Source organism: Euprymna scolopes, chromosome 45 (genome assembly GCF_053919585.1).
Source record: "Euprymna scolopes isolate OS-2025 chromosome 45, ASM5391958v1, whole genome shotgun sequence".
Classification (NCBI taxonomy): domain Eukaryota; kingdom Metazoa; phylum Mollusca; class Cephalopoda; order Sepiida; family Sepiolidae; genus Euprymna; species Euprymna scolopes.
The window spans coordinates 29,785,235-29,806,318 of NC_136526.1; the positions used below are offsets into that span (position 1 = coordinate 29,785,235).

The 21,084-nt window shown below is 38.7% G+C and overlaps 1 protein-coding gene across 3 annotated transcripts in view; it reads left to right on the forward strand.

The window, feature by feature from the left end:
• LOC145269339 (uncharacterized) overlaps positions 1–21,084 on the forward strand; it is a 170,450-nt gene that overhangs the window by 134,511 nt on the left and 14,855 nt on the right. The window contains exon 1 of one of the 3 annotated variants that reach the window (XM_080125042.1): positions 13,443–13,754. The exons of the other annotated variants lie outside the window; for them this stretch is intronic. The gene's annotated coding sequence lies outside the window, so the exon portion shown is untranslated. Of the gene's footprint in view, positions 1–13,442; positions 13,755–21,084 lie in introns of those variants that run through there. 3 annotated transcript variants of the gene reach the window in all.

Below are 21,084 nucleotides of genomic sequence, written 5' to 3' on the forward strand. Positions count from 1 at the left end.
GTCATCTGTGACATAGATGATGTTCTTGTCAGTGGGAGAAGCCAACAGGAGCATGACCGTCGTTTAAAAATAGTGCTAGAGAGAATGGAGGCAGCAGGAATAACATTAAATGATAAATGTGTATTCTCTGTTAGCAAAATTAAATTTATCGGGCAACTCATTTCAGAAGAAGGTATCCAAATAGACCCAGAGAAGATTAACGCAATCATGAACATGACCAGACCACAAAACGTGTCTGAACTGCGACGACTGCTAGGGATGGCAAATCATGTTGGTAAATTTGCTAAAAATTTAGCAGAGACCACAAAACCACTCAGAGATCTCCTGAGGAAAGACAATGCATGGATTTGGGATGAGCCTCAGGAAACTGCATTTAAAACACTAAAGAAAAATCTGAGTTCTGCACCGGTACTGCTCCATTATAGTGCTGATAAGCCAACAAAAATTTCGGCTGATGCATCTTCCTATGGCTTGGGAGGAGTACTGCTCCAGAAACAAGGGAATGACTGGAGACCTGTATTTTATGCATCGAGAGCACTTACTGAAACGGAACAGAGATATGCTCAGGTTGAGAAAGAAGCCCTTGCAGTCACTTGGTGTTGCGAAAAATTTGCCGACTTTTTGATTGGGCTGCATAAGTTCATAATTGAAACGGATCACAAGCCATTATTGGCATTATTAAAAACAAAACGGCTTGATGAACTAACCCCAAGAATACAACGTTTCCGTATGCGCTTAATGAGATTCACTTATGAAATCATGCATACCGCTGGGAAAAATCTCATTACAGCAGACACTCTATCTAGAGCTCCAAACAGCCTACCAACCAAACATGAATTTGAGCAGGAGACAGAGACAGACATGTTCATCCGTTCAATTATACAAAACATCTCTGTTACCGACAGGAGATTGGAAGAAATAAGGGTGAAACAACACTCCGACAAAATCTGCAGTCAAGTCATGAACTATTATAAAATGGACCATTGGCCTGAAGCCGCTACACGAGACCCTCAGCTAAGACCCTACTGGTTTATAAGGCAGGACCTTACAGTCTGCCAAGGACTTTTACTGTATCAGAACCGACTAATCATCCCTGTGGATCTTCAAAAAGACATCTTGGATCGTCTTCATGAGGGACACCAAGGTATCGTGAAATGTAGAGCGTTGGCACGGAGTAATGTTTGGTGGCCAGGACTTTCAAAGCAAATAGGGGAGAAAATAGAAAAATGTAGTATTTGTGAAAAAGAAAGAAGATATCCGCCAGAACCCCTACAACCAACCAAGTTGCCAGACTACCCTTGGCAAAAAGTTGCAATGGATTTATTTGAATTTAATGGCCACAAATACCTCATAGTTATAGACTATTATTCAAGATGGATAGAAATATCACATCTTGAAAATACCAATGCAAGTTGTATCGTAAACCACTGCAAATCAATATTTGCTAAGTACGGTATACCTGAAATGATAATAAGTGACAATGGCCCTCAATTTATATCTAAAGATTTCCTGGAGTTTGCAAAAATCTATGGTTTTATTCACCTTACCAGCAGTCCACACCATCCTCAAGGCAATGGCGAAGCAGAACGTGCTGTTCAGACAGTCAAAAATCTTTTTAAAAAGTCAAAGGATCCTTACATTGCTTTACTTAATTACCGTACTACTCCACTACAGCATGGCCAAAGCCCTGCAGAATTGTTGATGAATAGGAAACTCAGGACTCGCATTCCAGCACTTCCTCATCAAAATGAAAATTATCAACAAAGTGTCGAAAAATTCAAAGAAGCAGACGCTCGGGTCAAAATGAAACAGAAGTTGTATTTTGATAAAAGTCATAGAACTAGAGAACAAACCCCTGTTTCCCAAGGACAGGCAGTTTGGGTGAAAACACCCAAAACGAGCCCAGCCAAAGTGGTAGATACTGTTACTCCAAGATCAGTCCTGGTTGAAACGGACTCAGGATTGTTTCGTAGAAACAGAAACCATCTTCGAAAAAGAAATGAGCACATCGATTTTCCTCAAATAGCTGCACCGACAGAATTATCTGTCTTACCAAATGCATCCAGAGACATTCCTGAGTGCAGCTACAATAATTTAATGGGACAAACTAACCAAACAGATGTGCAGTCAACTGTACATGAGGATATCCAATCCTTTAACTCAGAAAGTCCCAAAGTAAAATATACAAAGAGTGGTAGAAAAATTCAACCACCAGAGAAACTTTCACTATGAATTTGGGACCTGAAAGGGGGATGTGGAATAATCGGAATTATCTCCCTTGGACTGTTAACCCTCTTTCCTCTTATTGAACTCTTTTGGAATGGGAGACAAAGAAATGTAATGTAATCGAGGCCCACGCGGGCTGGAAGAGGAGTCAATAAATCCTGTCGTATTTCATATTTCTCTTTTTGTTCTGTTCTTATATTAAACCCTTCAAAACATTACAATTATTATTAATATTATTATCATCATCATTAATGTTATTATTATTATTGTTATCGTTATTATTATTATTATTATTATTATTGTCATTTATGTTATTATTATTATTATTATTGTTATCATTATCGTTATTGTTATTACTATTATTATTATTATTATTATTATTATTATTATCATCATTAATGTTATTATTATTATTATTATTATTATTATTATCATCATTAATGTTATTATTATTATTATTATTATTATTATTATTATTATTATTATTAGATAAAATGTACGACACGCGCCGCCATATTTTTAAAATTTGGCCTTTTAAGAGATAAATTTGGCCTTTTTTTTTAAGCATTTTCGATAAACCATGATTTTGGTTCCATGAAACTACTTCAAAAAAGGCAAAATTTGGCCTTTAAAAGGTCAATCTACAGAACCATAAAAGGGCAAATTTTAAAAATATATAACGGTGACAGTACACTCTGTGGCACCGAACGTCGTATATTTAATTTAATAAAAAATGATTACAGAAAAAATAAAATAAAATAATTAAAATATACATTAAATATTAAAATAATAAAATAATAATAATAATAATAATAATAATAATAATAATAATAATAATAAACTTTTTCAGGTTTTATTTCAGCTTAAAAATATTTTTTTAACGCACTTGATGCGTATTTTATTTTCTTCAAATTAAATCAACGTTTCTATATGGAATTCACATCCTTGACGTTATTCTCACGTTGCCTACGCACTGTTCCAACTTTTCAAAATACAACCGCTGAAATACAACGCGCGGCTCTTTACGTTTCTTTCTCCAACTTTACAACATGGAAAGAAGAAAAAAAAAGAGAAAGAAAACAACATATGGTGTTTAGCTCTGAAATATATTTATGTAATGAATTTCAAACAAGTAAAATAATTCTTTTTTTTTCCCTAATAATACGTTGTGATTTTGCCTTCAAGCGCACTTGGTGCGTTTATTTTTATGTTTTTATGCCTGTCAAATAATTTACGCCGCTAAACAACAAATTCGCCAAAAACTTAATATAATAAAACAAATAGAACAAATAGAATAAAACAAAGAGAGAATAAAATAAATATATAATCAAAACAAAGTTAAACATGATTTTTCATATTATACTTACATTTTTATGCTGTAATTTTGTGGTTGATTTATTTCATAGGAAAACGGGGGAAAACTACATTAAATTAATTTGCAATTAAATTACTTTTGAGGTTTTTTTTTTTATTATTATTCTTTAGTTTTACTATCTGTAGTATTTCGAGCAGATCTTACGATAGTGACGGAGGATTGACCTGAGAACTTGTACGAGCCTTTTTCAAGTCTCACACAAAACACACATTCATATTTCAAGCTATCATATACATACGCGCACACAAACTTACGCGCCCACGTCCACACATGTACACTTATTCACGTTCGCGTACATACACTCACATTCACGTATATATACACACACACTTACGTATACACATGTACTCAAACACGCGAACACGAACACAGCACATGGACGACGTCACTTCCGCTTTCTAAGGAAATACACATGCGCAAAATACACTCTGGAAACGAGTATAAAAACAAGGCGATAAGCTGTTTCTAATCCTCTTTAGAACCAACTCTCAACGAGAGAGATTGGGCTAACAAGCCACCGCCGTTTTGGCGCACGCGCACACGTACCTCACGCCCACTTCCTACTATGTATGGGACACGAGCTAAAGACTGTATGTATACATTCTCACTCTTTCTCTCTCCATCTACTACGGGCCACTAAGAACACCTTCGCGTAGCTGACTACTAACTGATGACAACTCTAATATCCTCTTCCTTGCCTACACGTTGGATTCTCATTTCCACTACAACACTCACTTCAATTCCCATGCGCGAACAAACAATAATGACCCGAACTTGAGATTAAAACACATTTCCTATTCTTGCTACAACACCAGTCCTGCAACGGACATTGGTTACATACACGCGGACATGTTATAACTAAAATGTTCATTTCTTTCAACAGCAAATAAACGACATTTATCTTATCCATTAATTGAGTCTTTGTCTCCTTCAATTCCCATTCGTTTCATTATTCTTTTGTAACGGGATTGGGGTATTTATATATCCTAGTCCCCTACAAACTCATTCATAACAGGAAATGTTGGTGTCATGGCGGACAAAGGATATAATCGTTATTTCCCACTATTCACTTTTCCCCCTTTTCGGCAAGACTGGAGTTTAGGTGGAAAAATAATCTCGAACCCTTAACGTACCGGTCATTATCACCGGTACGTTACTATGTCAATAATATAGGTATTTCAGAAGTTGTCTTTGAAAACAACTTAAAGAAGCCCAACTTTTTACTTATTTATTTTAAAACGTTTCACAATCTTTTTTTCACGATATCTTTCTTCTCTCATTTTTTACTTCTTTATTTTAAGCATTTTTTAATTTTAAACAGAACGTTCCACGATATCTTAAGCACCTTTTTTTAGCACGGTAACAAAAATACATAAGTACTGAAGGTTTTATAATTAATAAATTTTAATTTGAAATAGAGAAATAATAAATTGCAAGAGATTACGCGTGTTTAATATTAATTTGTATCGTTTATAACTACTCACGTAATTTAATAATAATCACGCGATTCAATTTTTAATTAAAAAAATATTGTTTAAACTTAAACTTTAATAAGTCTGATAATTTATTATTTCTATTTATGTATTGTTTATCATTGTGGAAAAAAAACTATTTAGAGGGTAAAGTAGATTACCCGGTGATAGCGTAAGCTCATAGGGGTTGCAAAGGATGCCCTATGCGACCCCCCCCCTACTGGGTCGAGTAACAAGTATTGTAGTATGGCGAGCAGCGAGTAACTAAGTTGTGCCAACCATTCACCAGTAAGTTGTTAACAGAACTGGTACTAGTCAGAGACACAATTCTTTTATAACAGAAGAACTGTGCCTCCCACTACTCCTCCAAGTCTTTAAAAGACTCGTCTCCTCAACCACTCAGATTAGAATTCCGCCCGCGAGGCCGGCGCCACCAAGTAAGCAATCTTCTTTTTTTATTTTATTTTTATTTTCTCATACACTCCCGACAAAAACGAGAAAAAAAAACAAAAGGTAGAAGAAAGAAAAGAAAAAGAAAAAAGTTACATAAAAATGACAGACCATCAAAATATCTAACCAAAAAACAATACCACTTTTGCCTGTTGGGAGGTTCTGAGTCGATACCGACACATCGGAAATGGTACCAATCGTCGCACGAGTCACACCCGATCATATTCTGATTTTGCTGCGGAGAGCTGCATAGGGGACACAACCAGATCTGCTCCTCAACACTAAAGGGTGAACCCAACGTCTCCCCTCCCTCTGCAACAGGAGGTCCTTCAGGGGTCCTAGAAAGCTCTAAGGGGTACAGATGTTTCAGGGAATGTACTTCCTCCAAACCCTCCCCTTTTTGAACACGTGCTGCTCTAACGACACCATCATAGCCTGGAATCAGTTCAGTAATAGTTCCTAAGACCCAAAACGGTCTGGGTTTCAAAGGACTCTTAATCAGCACAACATCATCCTTCTGGAGGCGGTTTCTTGTACTGAGTCGGGATCGACCAGGAATCTTCCTTCCCAGCTCTAGCAGGTATTCCTCATACCATAGTTTGTGGAAATTTGTCAGACATTGGTCCCTAAGTTCCAAGGTTTGGATTAGCCTCTCCCTGCTGGGTGGCAACAAGGTTGTTCTATCCTCTCTATCCAGTCGTATCAATAGCCCGGGGCTCTGATTGGGCTTCAGGAACATATTGGGGGTAATTGGAGTAGCATTCTTGTCGGCTGACACCTTGTAAGTAAGAGGCCGGTTATTAACAGACCTCTGAATATCTGATAACACTGTCAGAAGGGTAAAGTAATCCAATCTATCCCTGCCAAGGATCTTAAATAGGCAGTTCTTCATGGTCTTGATACATCGCTCCCATGTTCCTCCATACCAAGGAGAGAACAAGGGAATGGTTTTAAGTTTTAACTTACAAGGACCGTATTTTCTTTGATAGTCCGTAAAAAGAGAGAGACAGTCGAAAATCTTTCCACTTCCTATAAACGTTTTCGCGTTGTCACTATAAAGGGTTTCGGGAGTGCCATATCGGTTAGTAAATCGAACCAGGGCCTGGAAGAAAGAGGGTACGCTCATGTCAGGAACTACTTCAATGTGTATTGGTCTGATATTCAAGCAAGTGAACAGGAGCAAGTACATTTTCGTATCTCGTTTTCCGTCACTCACCCAAAGATGGCCAGTAAAATCAATCCCAGTGTGTTGATAAGGGACTCTGAAATCGGTATGGTGCGACGGCAGGGCAGCAGCAGCATTCAGTGTCACTGGCGTTGAATTATAACGTTTACATCTGGCACAAGCAGCCAGTACCTTATTCACAGCTTGTCGACCCTGCGGGACCCAATAACCGCTTTGCCTTAACTCCGCTAGAGTTGCCCCAGTTCCAAGGTGGCAACACCTTTCATGACAATCTAAAATGATGAGTCTGGTAACAGGATGATGTTTCCCTATCAGAATGGGGGTTTTAACTTCACAACCACATCTGGCAATGCTGACCAAGCCGCTGCGAGACCTTCTGTCGACAAAAACGCAGTTCATCTGGACAGAACAGGAACAGATGGCATTCAACAACATAAAAGAGGAAATAGGAAAAGCAATTGTGCTCAAATATTTTGACCCAAAAGCGCCAATCTGTATACAAGTAGACGCATCATCAACTGGACTGGGCGCAGCCCTCATTCAAAATGGAATGCCAGTCGCTCTAGCAAGCAAAACCCTGTCACGGCCAGAAACAAGATATTCCAACTAAGAACATGAAATGCTAGCAGTGGTCTTTGGATTGGAGAAATTTCATCACTATGTATGGGGCCAAGCAGTGACAATACAAACAGACCACAAACCACTAGAATCAATAGCCTTAAAGAATCTGGCTAATGCACCACCAAGGCTAGCAAGAATGTTACTCAAAATCCAGGGCTATGACTTCACAGTTAAATACAATCCAGGAAAGTTCATCCCAATAGCCGACTGCATGTTCAGGGTATCACCAAGACCAGGGGAACCAATCAGAGATGTAGACATCAACATACATCTACTTAACGCACACCTCAATGCATCTCCAACTCACCTGCAAGATATCAAGGCAGAGACATTCAAGGACCCAGTACTACAAGAGCTCACCAACACCGTTACGTCCGGATGGTCAGCAAATAGATCCAACTGCCACCCTCATGTACAAGCTTTCTGGAACTATAGGGACGAAATTGGACTCCAGGATGGGATACTCCTTAAAGGCAATAAAATAATTATACCTCTCTCACTTCAATCAGACATCCTACAACAACTACATTCGTCCCACCAAGGGATAGAGAAAACATGTTTACTGGCTCGAACAGCAGTTTTCTGGGTCGGTATCAACAAGGACATAGAAGAACTAATTAGAGACTGTTCTACATGTCAGAAGTACCAACCCAGTATCCCATCAGAAACACTACACCAGCATGAAACCCCTTCTTACCCATGGCAGTCCATCAGTACAGACATCTTTGCTATGGAAGATAAGGAATTCTTACTAATGGGAGACCATTACAGCCGTAGCCCATTCATACGGCGTCTCCACTCCACCACATCAGTTGCAATAATTCGACAAATGAAACTCCTGTTTGAAGAACGTGGTGTCCCAGAGGTGGTATACAGTGACAATGGGCCACAGTATTCCAGTACAGAATTTGCAGATTTTGCCAAATTCTACAACTTCAAGCACACTACCTCGTCACCACACCACCCCCGGTCAAATGGATTCACAGAGAGGATGGTGGGTATCTGTAAAAAGCTATTGTTGAAAGCTCGAGAGACAAACACAGACAGCCACTTAGCAATGATGGCTTACAGGGCCACACCGCTATCAGCTCAAATCAAATCCCCAGCAGAGTTACTGAATGGGAGACCCATGAGGACCCCACTGATATCGAAACAACAACTAGGAGATGAACAAACAAAGGTAGAGCTTGAGAAAAACAAAGAAGAAACCAAAAAAATGGTACAACCGAAAGAATAGCCACCAACACACAGAGTTACAGACCAGTCAACAGGTTTATGTTCAAGACAAAAGAACCAGACTCTGGGAACCCGGAAAGATTGTACAGATTGCTGATGAGCCAAGGTCATACCAGGTGAAACTTGCAAGTGGTGTAATACATCGTAGAAACAGACAGTCATTAAGGCCAACAAAGGGCAAGGCAGCCAATATGAAGTGTCAGCACCAACTGAAAACTTGTTGCGGAACACACAGAGTTCCTTATCTTCACAACGCTATTCCAGCACAAAACCCAAGGCAAACCGATGGTCACCTATCAACCATCCCAAGGACACATCCATCAGTTCCATCGACACCTGCCAAACCACGCAGATCAAGCAGGCCGAGCAAACCTATACAGAGACTCGACCTGTGACACATAACAAACAATCTATTACCCCCTCGCCACAAACCGTCCCCAGCCCATCACAACCCAATATACTTCTCCTTCAATGGAAAGGGAGATGTTGTAGAACCAATAGTAATACCCCCCCATCCAGTCTTCCTCCCACTCCTCTCCCATAACCCTACTTCCGGTTTCGGGCTCACCGCCAAGCAATTACGGTTTGTAAGACTAGAAAATAAACGCGTTTCATTCCAGTCTCTCAGCATTCTAGTTAATCACTAATCATCAGCACATGTAAATATTACAACAGTCACGTGATCGAGAGCTGGTTTGTGATTGGACAAGCCAGAGAGAAAATGGATTTAAAATCTCGAGTCACGAGAATTAACTCCTGCCTGTGATTGCAGCAATTTTTGCCTGCTACAATGTGCTAGATGCATGTTTAACAAAAATAATTCACAAATTATTCATTGATACATCTTCATTACACAGACATCGCCATTGTTAAGGGGCGATAATTCCAATTTCTCCCTAATTTTGACCAAGGAGAAATTGGAATTATCGCCTCTTAACAACATTAGCAAAGTAAATAAATAACAAACAAGATGTATTTTTCTGAACGCATATTGAAAACCAAAACATTTATTGTATAAAATTCATCAACATATAATTGTAAAAATATTTATTGAAAAATCTGCATAAGAAAATATAGTTTTGATAAAACAATTTTTGAATTAAAGCAACATTAGATTTTCCCTGACACATTTTTTGAATTAAAGTAAAGTTGTCATTGTAACAAAATCCCCCGTTCTGTGACCGAGAAGCTCAACCTGGCAACAATTTACGCACGTCCAAAAATGGCGCGGTCCATGTAATGCAGAAGTGTCCATTAATTTTTAACAATTATGGTATGTTATAAAATGACAGACCCTTAATTTTAATTCAAGGGAGATAATTAATGCTGAATTTGTAGCAGTGTCAGAAATTTCATGAAAACTATTGAATAATTTCACCTGCTATCTTGCGAAGCTTATAACTCCTCGAAAAATGTAATTCAAGCCCTAATTTTTTTTTTCAATTAAAGGAGCAAGGGCCAAGGTTTCATAAAAAAACAAAAAATAAAAAAACAACATGTTTTTTTTAAAAAAAAAGGTTTTAAACTTCGGACTTTACAGGTAAATTTCTAAAAAACACTACTTTTTTGTTTTAAATTTGAATATATTATTCATTGATCTTTTATCTTTAATTTGTGATATATAAAACTTTGGTACATAAATTAATTATTTACTTTTTAATAGACATTTGAAAATGGGGGGGCGTGAATTATAAAAAACGTTTGTCTAAAATATTATATTCGGTTTATTGGAAAGCGTATAAAATATCACATTGACCCTGAAAATATCGTAAAAATAGAATCAATAGAAAAATTTTGATAGATTTTTAAAGTTTAAAAATTGAAAAATACTGGACTCATAACATTCAATTAATTTCATTACTATTTTTAAAAAAAATATTTCAATTACTTTTTATACAACTTTAATCGTTTATTTTGGAAGTATAATCCATAAAGAAAATAAACAACCCACCTTTAAAAGAGAAATTACGAGTTTTTTTATATTTTATTTGCAGGTTCGTGTTAGGGGTGTCAAAAATTCCTACAAAAATTCTGATACACCTACTGAATTTGTCGCATCGCCATTTCATATTAAAACATAAACGAAGACTCAATAATTTGATGATAAAATGTATTTGTACTTGCAATTATTTTTTCTATTTGTCGCCACCACTATGCTGGCTCAGAATAAATGCCCGGGAGGAACATTTCACAGCAATCGCCACTTTGAAACACCCACACGTATAAAGAATGTGTAGCAACAACCACAGCACACATAAAACAAAAGAAACTGTTACGCTCTCTCGCGTAGAAATACAGTGAATAGGCTGGAACATTCAAGAAGGCCTGTATATAAAGATTTGCCTGGCAAAAATCAAACCAATTTCCTCTTCAATTTCTCAAAAACAGCATATGTTAAGGATAACTCTGTCTGCAGGAGACGTTAAAACCCCCGTCCTGATGTTACGCGCAATGTGCATGAACTTTAATTCTCATCATGGAAAGTTACAACATCGAATGAAAAATTAAATCTTACCGTTGAACAATTTTATTTCAAACTACTACTCTTATGATACAAACACACACTCATGGACTTTTGAACTGTTTTTCTCAGAAAATAGCCACATGGATCTTAAGCCCACGTGCAGTATCTGATCATAAAAAGAACAGTAATTTCAAACCTCGTGCTATACTCGCAAAATCAGTAATTCTTCACTATGAATATTCGACACAAGAAAACACTCATGTTGAATCGATTTAAATTAATATTTCTAACACGCACATAGTGCAATCAGATGGACAAAAATCGGAGGCCTGCAATATAAATGCTGGAGTCCCTCAGGGGTCAACTCTGGGCCCAACTCTCTTCCTGATCTACATCAATGACCTCCCTAAACACATACTTAAATCATTCGTTGACATCTATACTGATGACACGACCATCTACGGCAACACATCAAAGGCTGTAAATGACAAAGTTCTCTCTGATTCTCTCTCCTCTGATCTCGAGCGCGTGGTTCAGTGGGGGAAGAGGTGGCTGGTTACCTTTAATGCATCCAAAACCAAACTCCTATCCTTACATCATCAACGCTCTGATCCCCATCTGGCATCAATTGTGATGGATGGCTTTCGTCTGGGTGAGGCCCCGTGTTTTGACAAGCTTCTGGGTTTGACCTTTACTCCTGATCTGAAATGGAACACGTACATCAAGTCTGTTGCCAAGGTCGCTGAAAAGATGGTGGGATCCTTCTACCGCTCCAGAAGATATCTCACTACGGATGCAATTCTCTATCTATATAAAAGCCAAGTACGTCCAAGGATGGAATACTGTTGCCATATCTGGGCAGGAGCTGCTAAAAACAGCCTATCCTGCCTTGACAGAGTACAAAATAGACTTCGTGGCTTAGTGGGGGATGCCCTTTTCTCTACCCTGCAACCTCTCTCCCACAGAAGAGACGTTGCGAGCCTGTCCTTGTTTTATCGTTATTTCCATGGCAGATACTCGTCTGAACTCCAATCTCTGGTCCCCCCTCGCCAATCTTTCACGAAAAACACCCGTCTAGCTGAATCCACTGTGACAAATTTCTCCCACTCTATATCTGTGCCTAAATCAAAACGCAGATTCCATGAACAAAGCTTCTTTCTTAGAACTGCACGCCTGTGGAACTCTGTTCCGTCTGCCTGCTTCCCTCCGGACTACAACTCGGATGTCTTCAAGTCCAATGTTAACAAATTCCTAATGAACCGGCCCCTTAAGTAAACATTTCAGCAAATCTCCTCACTAACGTAATGTACTTGCAATAACCCTTATCCCTGAGTGGCTTCCGGGCCTTGATAAGTGGTGATCACTGTGTACAAAAAAAAAAAAAAAAAAAATGTTATCTATTTCGTGTTAACACAGAGATTTTGTGTTCTTTGTTGAGTGTCGTTATTTTCCACATTTCATTTTTATTTTTTTTATTTAACGATGTGGATTGGTGGAACCTTTCGGCAATCCTATTAAATTTACTTTTAATGGTCCTGCGGATACACTCCTACTTTCGACTTCAATTAAATTACAACACACACGACCTTAGAAATATAAATTGATACATCCCGAATATAAATTGAATCACATTCCTACATTTTTTTCGAGTTTTTAAAAAATATATACTAATTTCACTATGACTTATAAGTTTGTCCTGTTTTCACCTGAAATTTCTTGGTTTAAAAGATCACTAATATAACAAAACCCCCTCCCCCATTTTGGGGGGAATATATTTTTTTAATAATTACACAACACTATGTTATTTCGTTTTATTTCGATTTACTTTGTTGCAGTTTAATTCAATTTCATTTTTACATAAACCCAAGTCAGGCGATCCTGAGGATCGCTGATCTGATCCTGATCCTCAAACCGTCATTTTGACGCTGTTGGTCAAGATTGTTTATTACTCAATATGACTGGCTAAATCTGATTTTAAAACTGATTTAAATAAGATTAAAATTTGCATCTAATTTTAAGTTAGAAGTTATAAAAACATACCCTCCTCCAACTCTATGCGTCCAGGCTGAAATAAATAAATAAAAACCTACGCGTAAGTAAGAGTTACAAAGACAATTTGTCGTTGTAAGCAACGAGGCAATACGTTGCAACTCCAGTTAGCCGAGAAAAGCCGAGAAGGATTCTCCACACAAGTCAAGAGTTTCATTGTTTTTTCCTTCTACGTCGAGTTCAAGTTTAGCCGTTGAGTTGCAGAAACGCCCCCCCCCCTTCAGTCGGTTAAAATCCGACATAAATAAATAATAAAAACCAACGCGTAAATATGGATGCGAACCATTAAACAACTATTTTTAAGTTATTGTCGATGAGACAATTGAACCTCAATTTTCACCTTAAAGTATCTGCTGTTACATTAACTAATCTAAAAAAATGAAAAAGTCTCTATAAATGTTGAAATAAGTAAATACTCTTATTCGCATAAATCGGAGGAAGTGAAGAGTGCATTGTGGGAAATAACGATTGTAACCGTTGTTCGCCATGACACCTTCTCCAACCCCAACATTTCCTGTTACGTCACTATCGTAAGATCTGCTCGAAATACTACAGATAGTAAAACTAAAGAATTAAAAAAAAAAAGTAATTTAATTGCATAATCTTTTGTTTATTTAATGTAATTTTTTCATTTTTTTATGAAACAATTTAACCACAAAATTACGTTATAAAAGTGTAAGTATAATTTGCCAAATCATTTTTTAACTCCTTGGTTTATTAATATGTTATTTTTTTGGTATTATTATACAAACACCGTGACAGCGTTAGGGTTAGGGTTAGGGTTTAGGGTTAGGGTTAGGGTTAGGGTTAATTCGCTGTCACGGTGTTTGTATAAATTTACCATTTTTTTCAACTCTTTATTTTATTCATATATTATAGTCGTTTTTTTTTTTTTTTTTTTTTTTTTTTAAATTTAATGCGAAATAAAATAACATGTGGGTACCTCTGCCTCGTACACGTCAGCTATAGTTCATTTGTTTTCTGGAATGCATTGATTTTTTTTTATTATTAATTTAACCAAGAATAAATGATTGATGAGAATTGCTTTGTTTTTACGATAATGATTTTCTTTTTTTACAAACGAAATTATCGTTTTATTTTTATTTTTATTTTTATTTTTATTTTTATTTTTTAAAACCGATTTAGAAAGATCGATTATTTAGATATTTTTAATTTGATATTTTTAATTTGATTACTTTCCGGTTATTGATTTTCTACAGAAATTGTTATTTTCATCTTGAAATTTTCTGGGTTAAAACAAACGAACACATTTTTTTTTGTAAATTCAGAATCAGTAAGGACCGGGGGGGGGGGGTATTGGGAAAATTTGAAATGTATTTTTTATTAAAGATTTGTAAACAGTTCAGATTTTCCAAAACATTAATTGAAAATATTAATTCGAAAAGCAATAGATGCTTTCTGAATACTTTAAACGTAAACTCGTTGCATTTTTTATTTTTATTTATTTTTTTTAGAATAATAAACGATATATATATTACATATATAGTAAATGGTATATATATATTTAAAATGCAAACATAAAATCAATAATAAAATGCGAACATTAAATAACTTGATGAAAATATGACACAATTTTCAAGTTATCTCCCCTTTGTCACGGGATTTCACTTAATAATACTGACTAGTATATTTAAAAAAAAAAAAAAAAAGCACCATGAAGACATTTCAGCTATGTCATGACTACAAATCTCTCAACACACTATGATAAATATGACATAAAATGGGGGGGTTCACCTCAAATACACAAACGGAATGTTCAAGAAAGATTATCGCTACAGTCCTCTGTCTTTTCTCTCTTGGCTGATCGGGAATCATCTCCCAGCACCCAGAAATGAACATCGTTTTATAGGTTCCATCTTCACGCACACACGAGATTATGCAAGAACGGACGAAATAAAAATGCTGGCCGCCATGTTTGTTCTTCCTTTTCTTCGCCTGTACTCACTCGCTGAGCACCCACGGTAAGACTTCTCTTTCTTGCTTCTAACCACATGCCTCCCTGATCTCAAGATCACATTTCATAGTCTCTCATCCACTGTGGCGGTCGCCTCTCTCTACTTGGCCTCTGAGGTGTCTCGTCCTCCTCCTGTGGCTGCACACTCCCCTCCACTGCTTCGCCCTCAACTGGTCTGACGTCGAGAATGTGCCTCGGGACTCCTCCCACCACAATGTTGTTACTAGTGTTCCTCCCAGTCACGCGACCCCTACTCCATTGTGTGGTGCAGCGCGCCCCCGGTGGCTTCACCCATACCTCGTCCCCGAGTTTAATTGTCCCTGTGGCCTCTACTTCTCGGCTTGCCGGCTCCACCCTGGGATGCCTCCAGGAATATGCAAACATTGACAGTTGCGGGACCGTCTCTGGTACTTGTCCCAGTTTAGGCGACATGTTATACCAGAAGATGGCTTGCTCAGGTGAGGTCCCTCCTCTTTCCGCAACTGCCTTTATGGTGCGGTGGTTTCTCTCTACGATCCCGTTGCCACTAGGTCTGTAGGCAGCTCTGAAAAATTGTTGGATCTTCCATTTCTTCAGTACTTCTGTCACTGCTACTGACTTGAACGCAGTCCCGTTGTCGGTTAACAAGTCTTCCAGGGGGCCTCGCTCCAAAAACACCTCATCAAAGATTGCCGCTATTTCATTGCCTGTTCCTCCACGTAGCTTCTTCCATAGGGCAAATCGCCCGGGCCCATAGTCAATCATGGTAAGGTAAAGTCCACCCCTGTAATGGGTGACATCGCATGCCAGTCTCTCCCAGGTCCCACTCACCTCCAATTGGCCAGCTTCATGCGTGCTTGGAGTAGGATCAATCGACTGACATCTGTCGCATGTCCTGACCACTTGCCTCACCTGCTCCTTGGTGATCCTTGGTTCGACTTTTTTCACTAAGTACCAAGTCCTCTCTACCTTCATATGGTGCAAATTGTGCAGTTCTCGCACGCCAACATCATCTAGATCCGATGCAGCAACAACATCTCTCTTTGGCAACAGCCAACTCTTCTTCACTCTCGTGAGAGCATCTGCTCGGTTCTTTTCAGAAGCCACCACGTCTACGCGAAGCTTCAAACAAAACTCAGCCAGCACCCAAGCCTGCGCTTCACTAACATCTCCGCAGCCCCTCTCATTTTTATCCTTTTTTCACTTGAAATGAGAGACTTTAGCCAAGCAAACACCATGGCAGAGTCTGTTTTGATGCAGATGTCACGTAGTCCCCATTTCAAGGCCAGATTGACTCCTTTTATTGTCGCGTCTAATTCCGCCACATTGATGTGGCTGATGTCATTCTTTTTCCCCAACCAGGCTGCATCTTCTGCAACTACTCCTCCAATTTCCAAAACGACCCCTGTTGCAATGCTGCTCGCATCGCACCACACGACTCCATCCATGTTCGCAGTATGTTACAGGTTCCCCGGACTGGGTCTTGCCGTTCTGCTTCTTTCAGGAGCTCTTCCATCATGGCGACCATTCTTTCTCCCACCTTATCATTCCATCCTCGTCCTTCAGCGTGTCTCTTTATGTAGCTGCATGCTGGTCTAAGCCAGCTAGCAATGGGGTAATGTCCGATCAACTTTCCGCATATGGAAAAAAGTTCAGTTTTAAGCCCAAAGCAGCCCCTCCATCTAATTTTTCCGGCTCTTTGGCGACCAACCCGAACCTCTTCAAATGAGCTACCACCTCCTTGGCAGTTACCACAGTTTCATTCACCAGAATGTCGTCTATGTATGAGCTCACTACCCCATCTCCCTTTCCCATTGTCTCCAGAATCTTCCTGAGGATAGTTAACATAATCTTGGGTACCGAATTTAACCCGAACCCTACTCGTGTAAGGCAGTAGGTTTTGCCTTTGTACTTGACTAACTGATATTTCCAGAGCTTCTTGGCAACGTGGAGTTGCAAATAGGCAGATTTTAGATGTACCAACGTAGATGCGCCATTCATCTGCCTCCATTCCCTAATGGTCTCAGTGCACACATCTACGGTGTCGCCTCCCGTATGGCACTTAACATGGCCGTTCAGCTCTTGGAAATCCAGGACCGGTCTTACTTTCCCTTTAGTTGTTTGCAGAACAGTCATCAACGGCAAAATGCCCGACTCCACATCATCCGTCCAAGGCATCAGTATCCCCTCCTCACTTCATCAGTCGACTTCCTGCTCAAACTCCTTTCTCGCTCCTCTAAGCGAATTTGTGTAGCACGCCACCCTGTTTGTCAGCGATGGCGCTTGATGTTTCCATGCCAACTCCACCGTCCACCGCTCTCCATCGAATTTGGCTCGGAAGTCCTGATCTTTGATCGACAATTTTCTTTCCTCCCCGGCCTTGTTGATCCCTCTGGGGGCATTCTCCGTCACCGCGCACTCAGCTAGTCCGAACCTCACGTTGTCACATGTGATGGTAACACCTCCAAGGCAGCATATAACATCCATTCCAATGATGGCTTGGACACCAGGCACCAGGCGATCAGTGACAATTGCATGGACCCTCATCCGACGTTCAGCAATATCAATAGTGACGGTCTTCCTCCCTCGACACTTCACTCGCAACCCATCGAATGCCACTACTTCACCCTTCCCTTTCCATCTTCCGACCAGGGTAGTGTGCACCATGGTAGTGGTGCAGCCAGTGTCAATCAGGACCATAATTTCCCGTCCTTCCACCGCAATCTTCTGTTTGGGCATCTGCTGCGGGTGCGCCTCTATTCTCAAATCGGGGCGGCCGCTGGCGCGTCGGCCTCCCCTCGCCAGTTTCCCGAACTTGTGCATTTTACCACTAAATGGCCTCTTCGATTGCATTTGTAACACACTGTCCGTTGCAAGAACTTCCTACAGTCTCTTCTCATGTGTGGTCCCCCGCATTCGAAGCATGCGATCCCCGGGTTTGGCAGATTCCTGTCCACATCCTGCTGTACCGTTGCTGTCGTTCCTCTAGGCTCCGTGGGCTGGGTGCTCACCAAAATTTTCGCAGTTCTAAGCAGCTCACTCACATCCAGCGTCTCCACCCCCGGTACCTGCTGCAACCTTTTCGATATTTCTTCGGGGAACCCGATAACAAAAGTCATCTTGACTACGTGACTCGTGGCATGTCCTCTGATGCCCGACAACTCAACCAATCTCCTTATCTCATTCGCATAGACATCCACAGATTCACCAGTCCACCTCTTCTCTTTCAACTTATTAAAGGCCTCGAAAGGCCCCTTTGTGAAAGCTTCGATCAGTCGACCCTTGATGGCGTCTGCATCACCGTGTTCCCGCTCGCTGAGCTCCAAATAGAGGGCCAGTGCGTCCCCTTCCAGAAACAGTGGTATTACTGCGGCCAAATCATCCAGCTTCTGAATCCTTGCTATAAGGTCCACTTTTTTAAGCCACGCCACCACATCACCGTCGTCATTAAAAGGCTTAATCATATTGCTTAAACCTGCGTTGGCCATCGCCGAAATAGCTTGACGTAAAATGGGGGGGTTAACCTCAAATACACAAACGGAATGTTCAAGAAAGATTATCGCTACAGTCCTCTGTCTCTTCTCTCTTGGCTGATCGGGAATCATCTCCCAGCACCCAGAGATGAACATCGTTTTATAGGTTCCATCTTCACACACACACGAGATTATGCAAGAACGGACGAAATAAAAATGCTGGCCGCCATGTTTGTTCTTCGCCTGTACTCACTCGCTGAGCACCCACGGTAAGACTTCTCTTTCTTGCTTTTAACCACAAAATATTGAAAGATGGAATAGATCTTTACACCCAAATAAAACATGCTACCTAAACCTTGTTCATAAATATGGTGATTAAAAACTACGGTACGTGCACTTATTGACCCGTGCTAAAATAATAACGTTATTATTTTAAAAGCCATTCTTAACATGGGAAGGGGAGGGTGTTTTGTACCTATTCTATACTTTAACCTTACAATTGAATAAAAAAAACATATAAAACTTTAATTAAACTTGGAAATACGATTTAAAAAATCGCGCAGATCAGTAAGTGCACGACAAGCACCAGAACGATAATCAATTTTAAGCATCACAAACCCAAGCTTTTCCTTAGATTAACTTAATTTATTTTTAATAATTTTATGCTGTTAAAAGTTATATACACTTTTTTATTGTTGTATTTGTGTTAAAAGTTATATTCACATTTTTATTGTTGCATTTATATTAAAAGTTATATTCACTTTTTTATTGTTGCATTTATATTAAAAGTTATATACACTTTTTATTGTTGCATTTATATTAAAAGTTATATTCACTTTTTTATTGTTGCATTTATGTTAAAAGTTATATACACTTTTTATTGTTGCATTTATATTAAAAGTTATATTCACTTTTTTATTGTTGCATTTATATTAAAAGTTATATACACTTTTTTATTGTTGTATTTGTGTTAAAAGTTATATTCACTTGTTTATTGTTGCATTTATGTTAAAAGTTATATTCACTTTTTTATTGTTGCATTTATGTTAAAAGTTATATTCACTTGTTTATTGTTGCATTTATGTTAAAAGTTTTATTCACTTTTTATTGTTGCATTTAATGCAGACAAATTATTATTATTCTTTGTTTTGATATAATTTGTAGACTTTATGTTTTCTAAGAATTATAAAAAAAAGGATAACCCTGGAACAAATTTGTTTCAATCGTTCCACAAACGATAGAATATAGATATTTTTGTAGAATTGAGAAAATGAATCGGTATCACATTTCTGCATCCACATGAATTTAAAATGACTCTTTTTATCATACAATCTTTTGTAATTTTTCTTTTGTTAACTTTCGTTATTAGACATAGTTTATTGTGCACTTTGTTGTGGTATGCCTCCCTGGTTGTTCACTACCTTTTAGTAACAAAATCAAATATCTAGACAATGTTTAATATAATACTACAGAAAATTATGTCAACTTCCAATATATGTTATTAGTTAAGTCATGATCAGATTTCAACTCTGGATGCATGTTCTTCCAAAGCTTTTTTGATTTGACATAGAATCAGATGTTAGAGCTGAGATAAAAAAAAATCGTATGGTGGCATGTGTTATAGCAATCCAGGTTCACTTTGTTTAAACTAAGTGGTTGAACCATTGTGTTTTCTATCGCAGGAAGTAAGGTTTGTTCTTACATCATCACCTTTTCCTTCTTTGCCTTTTATTAAGAATGCCAATAGTTTTTGAATATTTTTATACATTTCAATGCATCAAATCATCCTTTACAGACACATCCATCTCCAAGCATCAATGTTGGTGAAGTGACTTGACAGACACTCCTTATCATTCTGTGTGTAATGTCAGCATCTTAAGCAACCCTCTTTCATCATATGTACCAAGATCGCCATTGGCATGGAATATGTGCCTACATTAAAGATGGCTTCCCATGTGGCAGGGATATCTCTAGAGAAGATCCTAACTTACCCTATATGTGCTGGCTGGGATAGCTTCCGTACATTCATATCTGATTTACCTCTGCACTCCATGTTGAAAAAGGAAGTGTCCTCTATAGTATCAGATCTGACCGAATGGTTAATTGTAGGCATAGACCAATTCATACCATCTAAAAAATTCCAACAAAAACCTAACAGCCAGCCATGGTTCTCCCAAGAATGTGCTGCTGCTATCACACAGAGAAATCACTTTTTCCATAGCTACCAACGTAATAGATGCACTGAGACTAAAGCTGCTTTCAGGACTGCCAGCAACCACTGTAAAAGAGTAATAAAAAATGCAAGAGAGCTATATGCTCAGTCTGTTAAATCCAAGGTAACTTATCAGCGGCTTGGTTCCCACCAGTTTTGGCAAATAACAAATAGTGTGCATTCTATCCCAACCATTATCAATGGACCAGAGGTTATCTCGTCAGCGTCAGACAAGGCCAAACTATTTGCAAAGAACTTTGCAGCTAATTCTACCCTATGCGACGAAGGCCATCAACTCCCCATATTTCCTCCTATAACACAGAACACGCTAGGTAACATACAAATATCTGTGCATGAGGTCGCCAA